Source organism: Capricornis sumatraensis, chromosome 1 (genome assembly GCF_032405125.1).
Source record: "Capricornis sumatraensis isolate serow.1 chromosome 1, serow.2, whole genome shotgun sequence".
Taxonomy (NCBI): Eukaryota; Metazoa; Chordata; class Mammalia; order Artiodactyla; family Bovidae; genus Capricornis; species Capricornis sumatraensis.
The window spans coordinates 84917598-84941438 of NC_091069.1; the positions used below are offsets into that span (position 1 = coordinate 84917598).

Genomic DNA, 23841 nt, shown 5'->3' on the forward strand with positions numbered 1-23841 from the left:
TTTACATTTTACCTTTAAGATACATTTTGAGTTATTTTTGCATAAGATATGAGACTTAGGTTGAAGTTCATTTTTTTTGCCTACACACATCCATTTGCTTCAGCACCATTTGTTGGAAAAGCAGTCCCTCCACTGAATTGCTTTTGTACTTTTGCTAAAAATTGTGCATATTTTTGTGGATCTATTTCTGGGTTCTCTCTTATTCCATGTGTTTCTCTCTCTCTGCCAGTACTATACAGTCTTTACTACTATAGCTGTAAAATAAGTCTTTAAATTGGGTAGGATATTTCCTTCCATTTTATTCTTTTCCAAAATTGTTTTAGTAATTCTAGTTCCTTTTCCTCTTCCTATAAATTTTAGAATAATCTTGTTAATATCAAGAAAAAAATCTTGCTTGGGATATTGGTAGGAACTGTGTTAAACTCCTGTACTCCTGTATTAATATTAGGGAGTGGAAGAATTGACATTCTTATTGATTCTTGAATCTCCCATTCCATTAACATAGACATGTCTCTCTACTTGTTTTTAGATCTTTGGTTTCCTGATGAGTATTGTGCCATTTTTAGGATACAAGTCTTATGCTTGTTTTGTTAGATTTGTACCTAGTGTTTTGGGGGTGTGGGCTATTTTATTTTTTATGTCCATGTGTTCATTGCAAGTACAGTGGATTTTTTCTCTGTGTGTGTCTTGTATCCTATGAACTTATTGAACTCAACTGTGTGTTGTCTTTTTGTTTTGTAGGTTCTTTGCAATTTTCTACTTAGATAATCATTTAATTGACAAATAGAGACAGTTTTATTTTCTCCTTTCAAAAAAATTTTTTTTAATCTCCTTTTCTTATTTTATTATACTGGCAAAAACTTTCAGCACTATGTTTAATGACTATGTTGATTGGACATTTTGTCTTTTTTCCCCCAATTTTAGGGGGAAAGTATTCAGTCCTTGGGATCTGAATGCAGTAGAGGATTTGCCTGCATTACAGGAGAGGCAGCTTGATCCCTGGGTTGGGAAGATGCCCTGGAGAAAGAAATGGCAACCTACTCTAGTATTCCTGCCTGGAGAAATCCATGGACAGAGGAGCCGGGCGTGCTATAGTCCAGGGGCTGCAAAGAGTTGGACACACTGAGTGACTAACACTTACACACTCCCCAGTATTCTTGCCTGGGAAATCCCATGGACAGAGGAGCCTGGTGGGCTGCAGTCCATGGGCTTGCAAAGAATTGAATGTGACTTAGCTACTAAACAGCAACAACAGTTCAGTCTTTCACTCTCAAGTGTATATTACCTGTAGCTTTTTGTAGATGCTCTTGATCCAGTTGAAGAAGTTCCATTCTGTTTCTCTTTTCTCTGAGGGATACTTTTTCCCCCATGAATGGGTGAAGAATTTTGTCAAATACTACTTTTTTTTTTTACCTCAGTTGAGATGAATTACGTGGTTTTTTTCTTTACCTTTTTAATGTGGTGGATTACATTGGTTAATTTTATAATATTGGTCTAGACCTGCAACCCTGGAATAAACTCTGCTTGATCATAATGAATGATTCTTTTTGTATATTTCCAAATTTGACTTGCGAATATTTTGTTAAAGATCTATAATCATGAAGAATGTTGATCTGTAGTTTTTCTTTTTTATACTGTGTTTATGTTTGTTTGTTTTTTAAATCAGGGTGATACTAGCTTAATAGAATGAATTTGAAAATGTTCCCTTCAATTCTGTTTCTAGAAAAGATTGTTGAAAATTGATGTTAATTCTTCTTTAAAAGTTTGCTACAATCTTCAGTGAAACCATCTGGATCTGGAGAGTTTTTTTGGATGTTTTGAATTTACAAATGCATTTTATTTAGTAGATGTAAGACTATTCAAATTATTAACTTCATAAGTAAAGTTGGGTAAGTTGTAGTTTTCGTTTTATGAGAAATTGGTTCGTTCCTTCTAAACTGTCAGTTGTTTGTGAAGAGTTATTCATAGTGTTCCCTTTTTTTTTTTGTAGTTGCAGGGTGTGTAGACACATTCACATTTCATTTCTGATTTATTCCTATGTTGGTAATTTGTATCTTCTCTCTTTTTTTCCCCTTTGTCTTGCTAGGCGCTTCAGCTTTTGATCTCTTAAAAGAACCAGCTGTTTCATTGATTCTTCCTTGTTTTTCCCTTTTCAGTTTTATTGATTTCTGCTCCTATTTTTATTCTTTTTTCCTTTTTCTTTCTTTGCTTTTATTTTGCTTTTTTGCCGATGGATTCTAGAGGTTGAGAGTTAGATTATTGATTTGAGTTTTTCCTTTTTTTTAATTGCTATGAATTTCTCAGCACTATTTTACCTATGCCTCACAGATTTTACTATGTTGTATTTTCGTTTTCCTGTAGTTCTTTTTTAAAAAAATTTGTTAATTCTTTTAGTGGAGCATAACTGCTCTACAGTGGTAGTTTCCGCTGTACAGCAAAGTGAATCAGCTGTATGTGTCTATAACCCCCTCGCTCTTGAACCTCCCTTCCCCCATCCCACCCCTCTGGTCATCACAGAGCGCTTAGCTGAGCTCCCTGTCCTGCAACAGCAGCTTCCCACTAGCTGTCCGTTTTACACACGGTGGTGTATGTATACATCAGCCTTGCTCTCCCAGTCCATCCCCCGCTTCCTTCCCCCTACTGTCCGCGTGTCTTTTCTCTACACCCGTGTGTCTGTTCTGCCCAGCAAACAAGCTCATCTGTACTATCTTTCTAGATTCCGTATATAGACATTAATATATGATACTTATTTTCCTTTTTCTGACTCACTTCACCCTGTGTGACAGACTCTAGGCCCGTCTATATCACTGTAAATTACCTAATTTCATTCCTCTTTATGGCTCGGTAATCTTCCATTGTATATATGTACCACAACTGCTTTATTCTTTCATCTGCTGATGGACTTTTAGGTTGCTTCCATGTCCTGGCTGTTGTAAACGTTGCTGCAGTGAACACTGGGGTGCATGAGTCTTTTTGGATTACAGTTTTCTCAGGGTATATGTCCTTTAGTGGGATTGTTGGGTCATGACAGTTCTATTTTTAGTTATTTTAAGGAACCTCTGTACTGTTCTCCATAGTGGTTGTATCAATTTACGTCCCCACCCACACTGCATTTGGGTTCCCTTTTCTCCACACCTTCTCCAGCATTTATTATTTGTGGATTTTTTGATGATGACCATTCTGACGGTATAAGGTAATACCTCATTGTAGTTTTGGTTTTCATTTCTGTAATAATGAGCAATGTTAAGCATCTTTCCATGTGTTTGTAGGTCATATGTATGTCTTCTTTGGAGTAATGTCTATTTAGGTCTTGCACCCATTTTTTGGATTTATTTGGCTGTGCCAGTTCTTAGTTGCAGCGTGTGGGATTTAGTTCCCTGACCAGGGATCAAACCCAGGCCTCATGTGCTGGGAATCAGAGTCTTAGCCATGGGACCACCAGGGAAGTCCCTTTTTAAATTTCTTTAGAGAATTCCTCTTTGATCCATAGATTATTTACATAAATGTGTATTGTTTAAGTTTCAAGTGTTTGAAGATGTTCCTGTTAATTTTCTGTTATTGATTTCTAGTTTGTTTTTATTGTGGTCAGAGAACATATTCTTAATGATTTCAGTTTGTTCAGATTTGTTTGTTGTCCAGGATATATTCTATCTTATTTTGCGTTGCTTAGGCACTGGATAAGAATGTGTATTCCTCTCTTCTTGTATGGAGTGTTTTATAAATGTTGATTAATTCTTGTTGACTGATGGTATTGTTGAGTTCTTTTAAATTCTTTGTGATTTTCTATATAGTTCTACTGATTGTTTAGAGAGAGGTGTTGAATTGTTCAGCTGTTACTGTGGGTTTGTATATTCTCCTTTCAGTTCTATCAGTTTTTGCTTACGTTTTAGAACTGTGTTGTTTGGTGGGTATGCATTTGGGATTGCTATGTCTTCTTGATGGACTGACCTTTTTAACATTGTGTAATGTCCCTCTGTCCAGTGAATTTCCTTGCTTTGAAGTCTACTTTCAGTTCAGTTCAGTTGCTCAATCATGTCTGACTCTTTGCGACCTGATGAACTGCAGCACGCAGGCTTTCCTGTCCATCACCAACTCCTAGAACTTGCTTAGACTCATGTCCATCGAGTTGGTGATGCCATCCAACCATCTCATCCTCTGCCGCCCCTTTCTTCTCCTGTGTCCAATCTTTCTCAGCATCGGGGTCTTTTCCAGTGAGTCAGTTCTTTGCATCAAGTGGCCAAAGTATTGAAGCTTCAGCATCAGTCTTCCCAGTGAATATTCAGGGCTGGTTTCCTTTAGGATTGACTGGGTGGATCTCCTTGCAGTCCAGGGGACTCTCAAGAATCTTCTCCATCACCACAGTTCAAAAGCATCAATTCTTCGGCACTCAGCTTTCTTTATGGTCCAACTCTCACATCCATACATGACTACTACAAAAACCATAGCTTTAACTATACAGACCTTTGTCAGCAAAGTAATGTTTTCTGCGTTTTAATATACTGTCTAGGTCTGTCAATAGCTTTTCTTCAAAGGAGCAAGTGTCTTTTAATTTTCTGCTGCAGTTGCCATCTGCAGTGATTTTGGAGCCCAAGAAAATAAAGTCTCTTACTGTTTCCATTGTTTCCCCATCTATTTGCCATGAAGTGATGGGACCAGATGCTGCGGCCTTAGCTTTTTGAATGTTGAGTTTTAAGCCAGCTTATTCACTCTTCTCTTTCACTTTCATCAAGAGGCATAAGGGTGGTGTCATCTGCATATCTGAGGTTATTGGTATTTCTCCCAGCAATCTTGATTCCGGTTTGTGCTTCATCCAGCCCACCATTTCACATAATGTACACTGCATAGAAGTTAAATAAGTAGGATGAGAATATACAGCCTTGACGTACTCCTTTCCCAATTTGGAACCAGTCGGTTGTTCCATGTCCAATTCTAACTGTTGCTTCTTAACCTGCATACAGATTTCTCAGGAAGCAAGTAGGGTGGTCTGATTCCCATCTCTTGAAGAATTTTCCACAGTTTGTTGTGATCCACAGAGTCAAAGGCATTAGCACAGTCAATGAAGCAGAAGTAGATGTTTTTCTGGAATTCTTTTTTTTTTCCTGTGATCCAGCAGATGTTGGCAATTTGATCTCTGGTTCCTCTGCCTTTTCTAAATCCAGATTGAACATCTGTACATTCTTGGTTCAAGTACTGTTGAAGCCTAGCTTGGAGAATTTTGAGCACTACTTTGCTATCGTGTGAGATAAGTGCAATTGTGCGGTAGCTTGAACATTCTTTGACATTGCCTTTCTTTGCGATTGGAATGCAATCCTTTTCCAGTCCTGTGGCCACTGCTGAGTTTTCCAAATTTGCTGCATGTTGAATGCAGCACTTTCACAGCGTCATCTTTTAGGATTTGAAATAGCTCAGTTGGATTTCCATCACCTCCACTAGCTTTGTTCAAAGTCTACTTTATCTGGAATTAATGTTGCCACTTCTGCTTTCCTTTGATTAAGGCTTGCATGATGTATCTTTCTCTGCTCTTTTACTTTTATCTACTTATATTATTATATTTGAAGTGACCATCATTAGATAGTACATGGTTAGGTCACTTTTTTTAATACACTCTGCAAATCTCTGCTTTTAATTGCTATGACCATCTTCATGCAGTGTAATTATTGCTGTATTATGGCTTAGCCTGCCACTGTAGATACTGTTTTCTGTTTGTTCAGCTTTTCATTTCTGTTTTCTTTTTCCTGGGGTTACTTGAACATTTATTAGAATTCCATTTTGATTTATTTACTGTGTTTTTGTGTATCTCTTTGTATATCTTTTTGTATGCTGGTTCTGAGTATTACATGATGTATACAGTCAACCCTTGAACAAGTCTGGCGGGTAATCTCTGCATAATGGCCCACAGTCTCCACTGTTGCTCTGAATCTCCAGCTCCAGTCAGCCACGGACTATGTAGTACTATGGTATTTACTTTTTTTTTAAGTTTATTTTTAAAAATTACTTTTGACTCTCTGGGTCTTCATTGCTGTGTCAAGTCTTTGTCTAGTTATGTATGGCCAGCCGGGGCTACTTTCTGTGGCATTGTGCAGGCTTCTCATTCCAGTAGCTTCTCTTGTCGTGGAGCACAGGCTCACGCACGCATGCTCAGTAGTTGGAGCTTGCAGGCTGTAGAGCTCAGGCTCAGTAGTTTTGGCTCATGGGCTTATCTGGTTCCCCGTGGTATGTGGAATCCTCCCAGACCAGGGATTGAACCGGTGTGCCCTGCATTGGCAGGCTGATTCTTAACCACTGGGCCTCCAGGGAAGCTCCCAGTGTTTACTATTGAAAGATATCCCCCTATAAATGGAACCGTGCAGTTCAGACTCACATTATTCAAGGGTTAATTGTGTATAACTTTATGGCAGCTTATTGGTGTTATTTTATCTGTTTGATTGAAGCATAGAGAAACTTATCTCCCTCCCTTTATATGGTTCTGTATAGGATGATTGCCTTAATATATCCTCTACCTATATTTAGAACCACATGAGACATTGTTACAGTTTTGCTTCAGCCATCAAACATAATTGGAAAATGAAGAAGAGAAGGAAAGCCTGTTGTACTTACCCGATAATTTCTTCATCATGTTCTTCCTTCCTTCTGGATGTTCTGAAATTCCTCCTTCATTGTTTGCCTTCTGATTAGACAACTTCTTTAAGTCATTCTTTTAGGGTGGGTCTATTGGCAATAAATTTTCTTAATTTTGTTTCATTTGAGAATGTTTATATTTCCTCTTCATTCCAGAACAGTATTTTCACCGATATAGGATTCTGGGTTGGTAGCCCTTTTCATCTAGCACTGAAAGAATATTACTGTGACTTCCTCTGACTTCCATGGTTTTTGATGAGAAATTTTCTGTCATTTTAATTGTTTTTCTAATCTAGGTAAGGTGGTGTTTTTCTCTGACTGCATTCGAGCCAGTCTGTTTAGAAAATCTTCTCTTCCATTTGTGTATGATATTTTGTGTGTGAAAAAAAATTTTCCCCAACAATATTGTATTGTTAGCCTTAAATAGGAATTACTTGGAAGTTTTAGTAAAATTATTTCATAATGAAACTACTACTTTAAGAAGGTCTCCAGTGAAGTGGAAAAAAAAAAATTTACATTTATCTAATACCCTCCTCTAAGCCAGGGTACTTTATATTTTCAGATTCTATTAGCAAAAGTAATTTTTCATTCCTTTGACCCTATTTGAAATTTGGAGTCAAATATTTCAGTCCTTAATGTATATGCTGGAAAACTACCAAGACTTGAATTCAGTGAAATCTCTTTATGACTGTATTTTAAAGTTATCTGTGTTACGTTAGCATTTTACCTGAGAAAGTTCAAAACTTTGCAGGGTAGGAAAAGTATAAGTAACCAGAAATATCTTCAGATCTGTGTAATAAACCAATTCTAATTTGCTTTTGCTTTTTTAGATTTTTGTCTTCTGTTAGGATTTAGGTTGAACAATTATTAAGTTGATAAAAGCATAACTCAGTGCTCTTATTGATACCTTATTAATAGTTATAGTATATGGAGTGAATTCTACCTTTTAGAATGATTAAAGTATTAAAGGACCCAACTTTTTACAGAATGTATTTTGTTGTTCTACCATTAAGTAACTCCTAAGTTTTTCATTTAGTCACCACTTTTGAACAAAAATATCTTGCATAAGCCAAAACATTTCTTCTGTGGTTTCTTTTTCAGAGTTTGAGTATGTTATGCTTTTTAGCAGACTCATAATACTAAGCTCTTTTAGTCTGGATACTTTGGTTACAGCAAAAGTACAGGTTTAAAAATAAAATTATTTTAAAATACAAGTTTTCTTTACAGTTTTTTTTAATGGTTAACATTTAATAATGAATATACTGGTAACTATGGCCATCTTCATATTGATTTTATAGCCTTCTTAAAAATAAAAAAGAACTTAAAAGATTGAGACTTGTGAATCACTTTGTGGGATCTTGTTCCCTTTTAAATAGTAATAATCATTCACTAGTCAAGTTAAAATTAAAATAATACTGATGCATGTGAAATAAAAGGGAAAATCTCTTCTTTCTCTTCCTCCATCCCATCAGTCTCAACTCACCAGAATCTACATAGCCTAATCTTTTGGCTCAATAATGAGCTCTTCTTCCTTTTTAAAAATAGAAGCAGTACTTTAAAAAAAAAAAAAAAGATCTTAAACAGAAGTTCAATATATTGACAGATCACTAAGTTTTTTTTCCAAAGGCAGTGAGTAGAATTATGGTGGTACTTGGGTACCTCCTGGGAAAGCTCTTGAGTTCTGTGCTGATAATTTGAGAACTGCTGTTTTTTTTGTGCTTCTGGTAATTAAAAGTAAGAAATTAGTTGAACATTTTATGAAGGAGACATTCTCTGGTTTTTAAAAGCATATATTTGAAAAATAGCCTTATATTCCTAATATAAATGTTGCTTTGTCAGAAGTTTCAACATTTGGAACAAATTTTGTTAATAATTTCTAAATAAAGTATAATTCAAATCAGCTTAGTTAAGATTCATGTCCAGAAAGCTGTTAGAATTCACATAATGCTACATGGAAAGTTGTTTTCTGTATTATCTAATTGTTAGTTGTTTTAGGCATACTACTGAAATTAACTCCTGCAATGAAAATATATGTTTTTGTTTATATTTTCTTGATTTTATTCATTTTCTTTCTGGTTTTTTTTTTTTGATAGGAACTTTGAGGTGTAAGTTCTGTATTATACAGTCTGCCATTTAAAGTGTATAATTTAGTGGGGTTTAGTATATTCACAGAATTGTGCAACCATCACTACATTTAATTATTAATCCTTTTCATCACCTCAAAAAGAAACCTTGATTCCTTCATTTGTACACCTCCCCAGCCCCAGGCAACCATTTATCGACTTTGTCTCTATAAATCTGCTTATTCTGGCATTTCACATAAATGGAATCATATAATATGTGTTTCACTTAGCAGAATGTTTTAGGTTCATCCATGTTGTAGTATGTATCAGTATTTCATTCCTTTTTATAGCCAGTTATTAGCCCATTGTATGGATATGTGTGTGTGTGTGTTAGTCACTTAGTTGCATCTGACTCTTTGAGACCCCATGGATCCCTCTGTCCATAGGATTCTCAAGGCAAGAATATTGGAGTGTGTTGCCATTTCCTTCTCCAGGCGACCTTCCCAACTCAGGGATCAAACCTGGGTCTTCTGCATTGCAGGCGGATTCTTTACCATCTCAGCCACCAGGGAAGCATGTATGGATAATGCTACATTTTATGTGTCAATACATGAGTGGGCTTCCCTGATGAACTCAGTGGTAAAGAATCTGCATGCCAGTGCAGGAGACATGGGTTTGATCCCTGGGTCGGGAAGATCCCCTGGAGAAGGAAGTGGCTACCCACTCTAGTATTTTTGAGTGGGAAATTCCATGTACAGAGGGCTACAGTCCATGGGGTCACAGAAGAGTTTGACACAACTTAGTGATTAATAGCAACAAAACAATACATGGACATTCAGGTTATTTTACATCTCTTGGCTATTAAGAATAATGTTGCTATAAACACTTGTTTAAATGTTTCTTGTGTAGATGTAGTCTTTTCCTTTCTCTCAAGTAGGATTGCTGGAGCATGTGGTAAACTTCATGTTTAATTGTTTGAGGAGCCGCCAGACTGCTTTCCTAAGTGGCAGCACCACATTATACTCACCAGCAGTGTGTGAGGGGTCCAGTTCCTTCACAGCCACACCAGTACTTAATTATCTTTTTGATTCCAGCCATACTAGTGGAAATGAAGTGATATCTCATTGTGGTTTTTATTTGCATTTTCCTAAAGTAATAATGTTAGACCTCCTTTCTTGTGCGTATCGGCCATTTGTGTATCTTTTTTGGAGAAATGTCTATTCAGATTCATTTCCATTTGTTAATTGGGTTCTTTGTTATTAATTTGTGAGAAATCTATATATATTCTGAATACAGATTCCTTATCAGATAAATGAACTGCAAATATTCCTCCCAGTTTATGAACCAGAGCATTCTTACAGTATTAGGATTGATATAGAATAGTTAAAGCTTATATAAACTTTAATTTTCAGAAAGTGAAGATGTTTAGCACTTGAACTTTTCTAATCGTGGATTCATCATTAATGTTTCCGGGGTTTACTTTGGGCTTGTGCCTTAGATCAGTTCTCGAACATTATTAAGCATTAACAAGTGGTGCGGATGCTGTTGGTGCCTGACCCTCTGCCTTAATGATCCCTGTTAACTATCACAAAATATTAGAGAAATGCTGATAAGTAGCAGTTTCTATTTGTCTACTAGATAAAATTTAGATTTACCCTCTCTTGTTTGCAATACAATTTGCATATATTCTCATATACAAAGTTTCTTATACTATTTAGCCATGGTTAGTGGCTCCCCACTCCAGTACTCTTGCCTGGAAAATCCCATGGACGGAGGAGCCTGGTGGGCTGCAGTCCATGGGGTCACTGAGGGTCGGCCATAACTGAGCAACTTCATTGTCACTTTTCACTTTCATGCATTGGAGAAGGAAATGGCAACCCACTCCAGTGTTCTTGCCTGGAGAATCCCAGGGACTGGGGAGCCTGGTGGGCTGCCATCTATGGGGTCGCACAGAGTTGGACACGACTGAAGTGACTTAGCAGCAGCAGCAGTGCCTCAGTTATTTGGTTCCTTTTAAAATTCATGCATGCATATACTTTTCTTCCTAGGGTTGTCTTCTTTCAGATCCTCACAGTTATTTGAACTTAAGAAAATACTCTAATAATCAAAGAATGTTAGAACTTAAAAGGAGCTTTACAGATCATCCAGTTAATTCTTCTCTTTGCCCAGATAGAAATTAATTAAATCACTTAATCCCAGATTACATAGTTAATTAATGGTAGGTATAGGTAGTTCTAGGACTTCCCTGGTGGCTCAGACGGTAAAGCATCTGCCTGCAATGTGGGAGACCCGGGCTCAATCCCTGGGTCGGGGAGATCTCCTGGAGAAGGAAATGGCAACCCACTCCAGTACTCTTGCCTGGAAAAATCCATGGACTGAGGAGCCTCATAGGCTACAGTCCATGGGGTCGCAAAGAGTCGTACACAACTGAGTGACTTCACTTTCACTTTCATAGGTAGTTCTTAGTAAATTTATTTCTGATAATTCTTTTTTGAAGGAAAGTACAAATTTATTTCAGCTCATATATTTTTAGTGATTTTCAAATGTAGATCTCCTTGGCAACATTTCTAGATAATAAAAAGCTTACTATTTTTGGAATGACTTAAAAATTGATTCTGTGCTAAATAGTATCTAATTATTTTACCGTGTACCAAAAAACCCATAAATTTAGCCCGGCAGATAATTTGGCTTTTAAAAGTATGATTTATAGGTGTTTTTGTTTTTTCTTTTTCTCTCACCTTTATTAAGGCATAAGTGAGAAAAGTTATATATACTTTTAAGGTATACAGTGTGATATTTTGATACATATTTACATTGTAAATGATTACCACAGTCAAGCTAATTAACATTTCCACCAGCTCACACAGTTATCCTCTTTTTGTGTTGTGAGAACACTTAAGATGTGCTCTCAACAAATTTCAAGAATATGATACAGTATTATTGACTATACTCATCATGTTGTATATTAGATCTCCAGAACTTATACATTTTGCATTACTGAAGTTTTGTATAAAGGGTACATTTCCCTTTATGGGTGTCTTTTCTGTTTTTAAACAAAGGAAGCATATGAGGAAGAAGACAGATGTTTAAAAATATGTGCTAGTGAAATGTGGGACAGAATTTCATGAATAAACATATAACACAGAGTATAGTGGGCAGGTTAGTTATTTCCTGGAGACATGTCACACCTATTAGAAAATTCAAAGGCAGTGATGAGAAAAGGACACGTAATAGGAAAAGGATAAAGCTATCTGCCTTCCCGCCCCAACTCCTCCCCACGTGCCCCCTTTAAAAATCTCCCTGGCCAAAGTCTGCATAAGGGAAGAGACAGTCTTGCTTTCACCAGTCTAAGTTATAGGCTAATAGATGTTCCTTTTAATAATTACAAAAATACTAAAGTCTCTTTTTTTCATTTAAAGTGAAAGTCACTCAGTCGTGTCCGACTGCTTGGACTTTTTGACCCCATGGACTTTACAGTCCATGGAATTCTCCAGGCCAGAATACTGGAGTGGGTAACCTTTCCCTTCTCCAGGGGCTCTTTCCAACCCAGGGATCGAACCCAGGTCTTCCTCACTGCAGGCAGATTCTTTACCAGTTGAGCCATTGTTTAGCCCTGCACTTTAATAGTTAAGCAATATTTTTTTTTTTTTTACTTTTTGCCCAAAATAGTTAATCTGTGTTGTTTCTTTCATAGGATTTTGCTTAGCCAAATAGGTAGCTTTATATAAACATCTAGCTTTTTAGACACCAACTGTGAGATGTGTCAAAAGCACTGTTAAACACTAAAAATAGATCGTGAAAGCTCTGCTGACTGACTTACTGCCCTTGGTCTGCTCCTGCCTAGGCTTCTATACAGCCAGTGGCCTATTCCAACTATGCTGTAATGTTGGTAAAATAATTTTTATGCTTCACTGTAAAAACTCTTAATTCTGTCTTCTTTGAACTGTGAAACAGCTCTGTCCTATGTCAATCTCAGTTTATGTGGAACTTAGATAATTTTTGTCTTAGAAGCAAGTATTCCAGTTAAGTCTTTGGGCTTATTTTCACCTTTTAAATTTTGCATAGAGTAGGGATCCTGTTACTAAAGTAGGAAATGTAAATCTGCCCCAAATTCAAAAGAGAGTTATTTCACTGTTTCAGATAAAAACTTGTGAATGTGGCCTGCAGAATTCAGGTGCTTAAGAGCCACACATTGCCTGGTTGTTAGTTCATATAATCTAGGAAACATGCCTCATTCTAGCCCTTTGTAACTGAGCTGACTTTCCTGCTTGCGTTATCATAGTGTCTCTTTCTTCAGGAAGCCTTTTTAGATGAACTCCACTCATCCACCAGTCCTCAAGTAATTTATCAAGAATCCTTAGACATTCTCATGAGTCTGAGTGTTGTTACGAAATTTAAACAACTTTGTGTTTCTCCATAGGAATAGATACTAATGGACTTCCCAGGTGGAGCAGTGGTTAAGAATCCACCTGCCAATGCTGAGACACAAGAGACATGGTTCAGTCCCTGGGTCAGGAAGATCCCCTGGAGTAGGAAATGGCACCCACTCCAGTATTCTTACCTGGGTAATTCCATGGACAGAGGAGCCTAGCAGGCTACCGTCCAGGAAGGTCACAAAAAGTTGAACATGATTGAGTTTGCACGCACACACACACACAGATACTAGTACTGTACATCTGAGACTTGGGATCGATCCCTGGGTTGGGAAGATCCCCTGGAGAAGGGAAAGGCAACCCACTCCAGTATTCTGGCCTGGAGAATTAGTCGGACATAACTGAGCGACTTAAGAGTGTCTGCTGGAGGGTGAGTTTGAACTTGATCATTTTGAAACAATGACAAAACCTTTTTGAAACTTTGTAAGTAGCACATTTGAGCAGCAGTTTAAAATAAAGATTTTAAAAACTATGTTTTCTGTGATTCTAGATAGTGCTTTAGAGGGACCTTCATGGAAACTGAGGGGATTGATGAACTAGAGGTAGGGGATACCACGCTCTCTTTAACCAGGGCAGCTTTACTTTTACTTGTGTTATGTATTGTGGTTCAGTGTAGATTTCTCTTGGAAGCTTGCCTCTCCCTTCTAAAAGTTGTGAAAGTCATAGGACTAACAGGTTTATGATTTGGGGTTTTGGAGGGTGAACAGGATGATGGGTGTGGCTGACTGAATTATTATTATTATAGAAAAGTCCTCAGAAGTTATTAATGATGATTGGGAAATGGGACTCCAGGACATCTTTGACGAATAAATCAGTAGTTCTCAAGTTTTTGATCTGATAACTCCTTTACACTTTTAAACAATTACTGAGGTTCTCAAAGAACACCTTGTATATGAGTTATGCCCATGAATTTATATTAAAAAAAAAAACAACTTAAATTTATTTTAAAATAGTGAACTCCTTACATATTAACAATAAATTTTTTTATAAAATAAATGTATTTCCCCAAACAAAAAATTTAGTGTCATTTTTTTACATTTTTGCAAATCTTTTTACTGTTCGACTTCATAAAAGAAACACAGAGTTTCTGGTAGTCCAGTGATTGAGACTATACTTTACTGCATGGCACACAGGTTCAGTCCCTGGCCAGGGGACTGAGATCCTGCATGTTGTATGGCAAGGCCAAAAAATAAAAAAATTAGAAAAAGAAGGAACAGATTCTCTTCATTCAGTTGGTTGTGATATGCTATTTTACTTGAACTGTATAAAGAAAATACAGCCTCATGGCTGTAAATAGTTGGGAAGGGAAAAGGTTTTTCAGATATTACAAACATTTTCTTTTGACATCAGACCCCACAAGTTTCTTATTTGCAATGTGGAATCTAAAACCATGGCAATGAACTTTCTTTTCCCTGAACTTAAAGTTGCAGTGTACCCTTGTAGAAACCTAACTGCTGCTCCATCACCCTCAAATGTTGTTAAATGATCTGGCTACTTCCTATCTCTCTGATCTCATCTCCAGACCTCCTGCTGGCTCTGCTCGCTATTTGTTTCTCTGAACAGTCTCCTTTATTGGGCTTTCATGCTTGCTGTTACCTCCAACTTCACAGCAAATAAATTCAGTTGAGATCAGTCACTCTGTCCTGTCTGGCTCTTTGAGACCCCATGGACTGCAGCAGACTAGGTTTCCCTCCATCACCAACTCTTGGAGCTTGCACAAACTCACATCCATTGAGTTGGTGATGCCATCCAATCGTCTCATCCTCTATTGTCCCTTCTCCTCCAGCCTCCAGTCTTTCTCAGCATCAGCGATTTTTCCAGTGACTTGGTTCTTTTCATCAGGTGGCCAAAGTATTGGAACTTCAGCTTAGGCATCAGTCCTTCCAATGAATATTCAGGGTTGATTTCCTTTAGGATTGACTGGTTTGATCTCTTTGCAGTCCAAGGGACTCTCAAGAGTCTTCTCCAGCACCACAGTTCAAAAGCATCGATTCCTCAGCACTCAGCTTTCTTTATGGTCCAACTCTCACATCCATGCACAACTACTGGAAAAACCATAGCTTTGACTATATGGACCTTTGTCGGCAAAGTAATGTCTCTGCTTTTTAATACACTGTCTAGGTTTGTCGTAGCTTTTCTTCCAAGGAGCAAGGGTCTTTTAATTTCATGGCTGTAGTCACCATTTGCAGTGATTTTGGAGACTAAGAACAGTCTGTCACTGTTTCCATTGTTTTCCCATCAGTTTACAATGAAGTGATGGAACTGGATGCCATGGTCTTAGTTTTTTGAATGTTGAGTTTTAAGCCAGCCTTTTCACTCTACTCTTTCACTTTCATCAAGAGACTCTTTAGTTTTTCTTCGCTTTCAGCCATAAGGGTAGTGTCATCTGCATATCTGAGGTTATTGATGTTTCTCTCAGCAATCTTGATTCTGGCTTGTGCTTTATGCAGCCCAGCATTTCTCATGATAAAAGTTAAATAAGCAGGGTGAGAATATACAGCCTTGATGTACTCCTTTCCCAATTTGGAACAGTTGGTTATTCTGTGTCCGATTCTAACTGTTGTTTCTTAACCTGCATACAGATTTCTCAGGAAGCAAGTAAGGTGGTGTGATATTCTCATCTCTTGAAGAATTTTTCACAGATTGTTGTGATCCATACAGTCAAAGGCTCTAGTGTAGTCAATGAAGCAGAAGTAGGTGTTTTTGTGGAATTCGCTTGCTTTTTCTGTGATCCAGTGGATATTGGCAATTTGATCTCTGGTTCCTCTGCCTTTTCTAAATCCAGATTGAACATCTGGAAGTTCTCGGTTCACGTATTGTTGAAGCCTAGCTTGGAGAATTTTGAGCATTACTTTGCTAGCATGTGAGATGACTGTAGTTGTGCGGTAGTTTGAGCATTCTTTGGCATTGCCTTTCTTTGGGATTTTGGAATGAAAACTGACCTTTTCCAGTCCTGTGGCCACTGCTGAGTTTTCCAAATTTGCTGGCATGTTGAGTGCAGCACTTTCACAGCATCATCTTTCAGGATTTGAAATAGCTCAGCTGGAATGCCATCACCTCCGCTAGCTTTGTTCGTAGTGATGCTTCCTAAGGCCCACTTGACTTCACATTCCAGGATGTCTGGCTCAAGGTGAGTGATCACACCATCATGGTTATCTGGGTCATTAAGACCTTTTTTGTATAGTTCTGTGTATTCTTGTCACCTGCTTCAGTTAGGTCCATACCATTTCTGTCCATTATTGAGCCCATCTTTGCATGAAATGTTCCCTTGGTATCTCTGATTTTCTTGAAGAGATCTCTAGTCTTTCCCATTCTATTGTTTTCCTCTTTCTCTGCACTAATTAGAGGAAGTGTTTTTTTTTATCTCTCCTTGCTATTCTTTGGCACTTTGCACTCAAATGGATATATCTTTTCTTTTCTCCTTTGCTTTTCACGTCTCTTCTTTTCTCAGCTATTTGTAAGTCCTCATCAAACAACCATTTGGCCTTTTTGCATTTCTTTTTCTTGGGGATGGCCTTGATCACTGCCTCCTGTACAATGTCTCTAACCTCCGTCCACAGTTCTTGAGACACTCTGTCGATCAAATCTAATCCCCTGGATCTATTTGTCACTTACACTGTATAATCGTAAGGGATTTGATTTAGGTCATACCTGAATGGTCTAGTGCTCTTCGCAACTTTCTTCAATTTAAGTCTGATTTTTGCAATAAGGAGTTGAAGATTTGAGCCACAGTCAGCTCCCGGTCTTGTTTTTGCTGACTGCATAGAGCTTCTCCATCTTCGGATCCAAAGCATATAAGCAATCTGGTTTCTGTATTGACCATCTGGGGATGGTCTCATGTAGAGTCATCTCTGGTGTTGTTGATCAGGGTGTTTTGCGTTCTCCTGGCAAAACTCTGTTAGCCTTTGACCTGCTTCATTTTGTACCTCCAAGACCAAACTTGCCTTTTGCTCCAGGTATCTCTTGACTTGCTACTTTTGCATTCTAGTCTCCTATGATGAAAAGGACATCTTTTTTGTGTGTGTGTGTGTTAGTTCTAGGAGATCTTCTAGGTCTTCAGTGAACCATTCAACTTCAGCTTAGTCAGCGTTAGTAGTTGGGACATAGGCTTGGATTACTGTGATATTGAACAGTTTGCCTTGGAAATGAACAGAGATCATTCAGTCGTTTTTGAGATTGCACCCAAATAATGCATTTCAGACTCTTTTGTTGACTTTGAAGTCTACTCCATTTCTCATAAGGGATTCTTGCCCACAGTAGTAGATGTAATGGTCATCTGAATTAAATTCGCCCGTTCGGGTCTGTTTCAGTTCACTGATCCCTAAAATGTTGATGTTCACTCTTGCCATCTCCTGTTTGCCCACTTCCAATTTACCTTGATTCCTGGACCTAACATTCCAGGTTCCTATGCAATATTGTTCTTTATAGCATCACACTTTACTTCCATCACCAGTCACATCCACAATTGGGTGTTCTTTTTGCTTTGGCTCAGCCTCTTCTTTCTGGAGCTATTTCTCCACTCTTCTCCAAATAAATTAGATATTGTGTTCAGTTCAGTTCAGTTCAGTTGCTCAGTTGTGTCCAACTCTTTGTGACCCCATGAATCGCAGCGCGCCAGGCCTCCCTGTCCATCACCAACTCCTGGAGTTCACTCAGACTCATGTCCATCGAGTCAGTGATGCCATCCAGCCATCTCATCCTCTGTCGTCCGCTTCTCCTCCTGCCCCCAATCCCTCCCAGCATCAGGGTCTTTTCCAATGAGTCAACTCTTCGCATGAGGTGGCCAAAGTATTGGAGTTTCAGCTTCAATATCAGTCCTTCCAATGAACACCCAGGACTGATCTCCTTTAAGATGGACTGGTTGGATCTCCTTGCAATCCAAGGGACTCCCAAGAATCTTCTCCAACACCACAGTTCAAAAGCATCAATTCTTCGGCGCTCAGCTTTCTTCACAGTCCAACTCTCACATCCATATATGACCACTGGAAAAACCATAGCCTTGATTAGACAGACCTTTGTTGGCAAAGTAATATCTCTGCTTTTCAATATACTATCTAGGTTGGTCATAACTTTCCTTGCAAGGAGTAAGTGTCTTTTAATTTCATGGCTGCAGTCACCATCTGCAGTGATTTTGGAGCCCCCAAAAATAAAGTCAGCCACTGTTTCCCCATCTATTTGCCATGAAGTGATGGGACCAGATGCCATGATCTTAGTTTTCTGAATGTTGAGCTTTAAGCCAGCTTTTCACTCTCCTCTTTCACTTTTATCAAGAGGCTTTTTAGTTCCTCTTCACTTTCTGCCATAAGGATGGTGTCTTTTGCATATCTGAGGTTATTGATATTTCTCCTGGCAATCTTGATTCCAGCTTGTGCTTCTTCCAGTCCAGTGTTCCTCATGATGTACTCTGCATATAAGTTAAATAAGCAGGGTGACAATATACAGCCTTGACGTACTCCTTTTCCTGTTTGGAACCAGTCTGTTGTTCCATGTCCAGTTCTAACTGTTGCTTCCTGCTTGCATTACAGGTTTCTCAAGAGGCAGGTCAGATGGTCTGGTATTCCCGTTTCTTTCAGAATTTTCAACAGTTTATTGTGATCCACACAGTCAAAGGCTTTGGCATATTAAATTAGGCCCACCCTAACAAAGGCCCTGCTTTCAAGTATAGTCACATTCTGAAGTAGTAGGAATTAGGTCTCCTGGTATGAATTTTTAGGAGACACAATTAAGCCCGTAAAAGTAATATTGCACACTTTATTCAAATATTCTCTTACTGATGGGTGTTTGCTTTCTAGTTTTTACCATTATGAACAGAGCTGAAATAAAATCCTTTTATGTATACTTTTATTTGGTTAAGATAAATCCCAGGGGTGTGTTTGCTGGGCCATAGAATTTATTTTTAATTTTGATAGTGGTTGCTGGATTACTTTTCAAAAAGCTGTTATCAGCATTTCTGCCAGCAAGATAACAGAATCATCTTTTCTGAACATTCCTGTCAACAATAGGTGTTATTGATCATTTAATTTTTGCTAATAAAATACTCTTTAATTCACATTTCTCTTGATTCTATCGAATTTGAGGAACATTTCATATATCTGTGTAGGGAAAACTTTAAGATTGTAAAAAGTTATTTTAAGAAGAAAAACTTAAACTACCATCTGGGTATGTTGCAAGTTCCCACTTAATAATGAATTGAGTTTCAAAAGTTGATTTGTGAATGCTTGTGATTTGAAAGGCACTCCCATGGAAAGGCAGTGATAGGAACAGTGATTGTCAACCTACCCTATAAAGCATGTAGTATAGATAGGATACGGTCCTGGCTTTATTGGAGGAAAGATAATAATGGTATTTCTAAATTAACCACCAGTTATGTGCTTATGGAGAAGGAAATGGCAACCCACTCCAGTATTCTTGCCTGGAGAATCCCATGGACGGAGGAGCTTGTGCTACAGTCCATGGGTCGCAAAGAGTCAGACAAGACTGAGCAACTTCACTTCACTTTATGTGCTTATGGGAGGTATTCATTAGTTGTATGTAGGTAGACTATTTCATGTACATTGAATAATAATACATATTCAATTCATAGGAAAGCTTAGATATACTTAAAGACTGTTGCATATACTTTAGTTACAGTAACTACAGTACAAATATATATTTGTGTATTTATTTACACAGAAAAGGTTACACTGCCAGATTTTATGACAGCCTTCAGAAGCTATCTACAACTGATACTCACTAAAGGTGTGTGTGTGAGAACAGTTACAATATGCATCACATATTTATCTATGTGTGGGGGGTGGCATTAAAAGAATAAAGAAAAAAGTTCTTTTGTTTATTTATGTATGACCAACGTCAATAGCATATTCAAAAGCAGAGACATTACTTTGCTGACTAAGGTCCATCTAGTCAAGGCTATGGTTTTTCCTGTGGTCATGTATGGATGTGAGAGTTGGACTATGAAGAAGGCTGAGTGCCAAAGAATTGATGCTTTTGAACCGTGGTGTTGGAGAAGAGTCTTGAGAGTCCCTTGGACTGCAAGGAGATCCAACCAGTCCATTCTGAAGGAGATCAGCCCTGAAATTTCTTTGGAAGGAATGATGCTAAAGCTGAAACTCCAGTACTTTGGCCACCTCATGTGAAGAGTTGACTCATTGGAAAAGACTCTGATGCTGGGAGGGATTGGAGGCAGGAGGAGAAGGGGACGACAGAGGATGAGATGGCTGGATGGCATCACGGACTCAATGGACATGAATCTGAGTGAACTCCGGGAGTTGATGATGGACAGGGAGGCCTGATGTGCTGCGATTGATGGGGTCGCAAAGGGTCAGACACGACTGAGCGACTGAACTGAACTGATTTCTCATTTCAGTAGATTGAGGTTCAAAATAAGATCCTATTTTTAAAAACTAAAAGTAAATGGCTGGATCCTTCCTATTAAAATATAAGCTCAGTGAGAGCAATTTTGTGTATCTTGTTCACTGTTGGATCACTGACATTTAAAATAGCACCTTATACGCAGTAGACTTTCTATAAAAATTTTCTGTAAGAGTCCCAGTTTAGGGGGAGAAAGAACTGTTTTCTTCATTCTTTTAATGCCCCCTCCACCCACTGATAAATATGTCATGCATATTGTAAGTACTCACACACACCTTTAGTGAATATCAGTTGTAGATAGCTTCTAAAGACTGTCATAAAATTTGGCAGTATAACATTTTCTGTATAGTCTTGGATCATTTGAGTACCATTTAGATTCATTTGAGTACCATTTAGATGGAATGGAACACTTCAGCTGTAACTGCTATCTCATGGAAGAGAAGTTTTGTTTTGTTTTTTTTTTTTTATCCTATCTGTATAGGAAGTGCTATTTCTGCCTGCTCATTAAAGAAATCTCTTTAACAGCATCTTCTTTGAAATAATAAAAAACAATCTCTGTATTTCAGGAATTGGTTCTCTGCTTATCTTTAAACATTTATCATTGCCCTTGTTTTTCAGTTAGAGGCTTTTGAAGTATTGTTTTGTTTTTAAGGAATTAAAATAATTTATTAGTCTCTTGTGTAAATGAACTTTATGATCCTAGTTTGACAGATTTAAGATGTGATAAAGGTTAATGTCTAGAAATTTAGATGAACAGTTCACATCGTGCATTATTTTCTATTTAAGCCTAATCCTTTTTTCAGTTTATTTACCTGATAGGTTTTATTTGACTCTTAGTAACCATCAATGGGAAGATCCCCTGGAGAAGGGAAAGGCTACCCACTGCAGTATTCTGGCCTGGAGAATTTAATGAACTGTATAGTCCATGGGGTCACAAAGAGTTGGACTCAACTGAGCGACTTTCAGTTCAATTCAGTTCAACCATCGGTGAATAAAACTGCTTGAATTTTAATTTTTAAGATTTCATGTATCATACAACGTGTCAAACTTAATATTTTAACTATATGTGACTGAATTACAAGCAGTATCATCGTCTGGGGTGTTTTTTTATTTTAACATAAGCATTTCAACACAGTAACTAAATACAGTTGAATTGATTCTGCATAATAAATGTTGATTTTAGTTCTGACTGCCTTTATGTTGAATGATTTCTGCTTTAAAGGTTTATGCCCCTGAAATCAACCAGACTCTGTAGCCTTCACTACCACCCCTTTTCACTCTTAATTCTGAGAAAAAGATATTTTATTACTTTCACCCCTATAACACAGAGGCTTTGAGTGTTCCCTGAATGTCAGAGGTTTAGTGTGAAAAACAAAGAGAAAATGATTCTGTAAGTAGATAAACAAGGCCTTGCCTAATGGGAGCGTCAGTAGAGGAAATTTACAAGGGAACAAGTAATTATAATTCAATAGGACAAACCCAGTAACAAAAGTGTGATGCCTAGTACAAGGATTAGCGCAGAGCAGAATATAAGGCCCGCAGACCGGGGCAATTTTTGATTAATCTCTATATATCCAGCCTGGCATTTAATAGGTTCAGTAAATCAGTTAAATGAATGAGATTAATACTGCCTTAGAAAGAGACAAGAAACAAAGAAGTCTTCCCAAATGAGATGAGATCTGGGTTTTGAAAATCAAATAGGTAAACAGAAGGGCAAGAGAATGAATGATAGCCGTGGAGAACAGTGTGAGTGAAAACTGCATGCCATGTTTCACAAACTGCAGATAGTATGAGTTGCTTCAGCGCAAAGTGTAAACTGAAGAGCAGCTAGAGATAGAGCTGTATTAATGAAGAATTACATAATTTCCAAGGGTCTTCTTGAAAAACGACGTTTTTAAAAATGTAATCCGATAGATTTACACTTTCTTGAATACTTTCTAAAATGTGTTTCGAGGTACCTAAATCACTTTTTCAAAGGGCTTGGGTATTTTTTAAAGTTAAATAGAATTATTGTTGATTAAATATTTTTATCTTAATATTTCTTAACCTGTAGCAATTTAGCTTTATGTCAGGTTTTTAGTGTATTTATAATATTACATAATACATGGGATCCTTTGTGTAATCGAAGATCATTTTACCCATTTTGAGTGGGTAAGATGATTTTACCTGTTCAGATGATAAGATTCATAGTGCTGCATTTACATGTATGGTATGCTGGTGTTACTTAAAGTAGGACCACGTACTCAAAGCCGAGTTTTATATAGAAGCCCGCTATATAAATAGATACATTTCATGGACATTCTATTCCTTATGCTGATGGAGCTACTAGACATTCCCCATATGCCTCCAACCTTTGACAGTCTGTGGTTTACTGGAAAGAGCTTTGCCCTAGATACCAGGAAGCCCAGGTTCAGCATTCATTGCTCGTTAGCTACAAGGTTGTGGGTGTTTCCTTTTTCACTTCAGTTCAGTTCAGTTCAGTCGCTCAGTCATGTCCGACTCTTTGCGGCCCCATGAGTTGCAGCACGCCAGGCCTCCATGTCCATCACCAACTCCTAGAGTTCACTCAAACTCATGTCCATCGAGTCAGTGATGCCATCCAGCCATCTCATCCTCTGTCGTTCCCTTCTCCTCCTGCCCCCAATCCCTCCCAGCATCAGAGTCTTTTCCAGTGAGTCAACTCTTCGCATCAGGTGGCCAGAGTACTGGAGTTTCAGCTTTAGCATCACTCCTTCCAATGAACACCCAGGACTATTTCCTTCAGAATGGACTGGTTGGATCTCCTTGCAGTCCAAGGGACTCTCAAGACTCTTCTCCAACACCACAGTTCAAAAGCATCAATTCTTCAGGGCTCAGCCTTTTTCACAGTCCAACTCTCTCATCCATACATGGCCACTGGAAAAACCATAGCCTTGACTAGACGGACCTTAGTCGGCAAAGTAATGTCTCTGATTTTTAATATGCTGTCTAGGGTGGTCATAACTTTCCTTGCAAGGAGTAAGCGTCTTTTAATTTCATGGCTGCAATCACCATCTGCAATGATTTTGGAGCCCAGAAAAATAAAGTCTGACACTGTTTCCACTGTTTCCCCGTCTATTTGCCATGAAGTGATGGGACCAGATGCCATGATCTTCGTTTTCTGAATGTTGAGCTTTAAACCAACTTTTTCACTCTCCTCTTTCACTTTCATCAAGAGGCTTTTTAGTTCCTCTTCACTTTCGGCCATAAAGGTGGTGTCATCTGCATATCTGAGGTTACTGATATTTCTCCCGGCAATCTTGATTCCAGCTTGTGCTTCTTCCAGCGCAGCATTTCTCATGATGTACTGTGCATATAAGTTAAATAAGCAGGATGAC

At 38.0% G+C, this 23841-nt stretch overlaps 1 protein-coding gene across 2 annotated transcripts in view; it reads left to right on the forward strand.

Moving 5' to 3' along the window:
* SOS1 (SOS Ras/Rac guanine nucleotide exchange factor 1) overlaps positions 1–23841 on the forward strand; it is a 127860-nt gene that overhangs the window by 25292 nt on the left and 78727 nt on the right. The gene's annotated exons all lie outside the window — the stretch shown is intronic.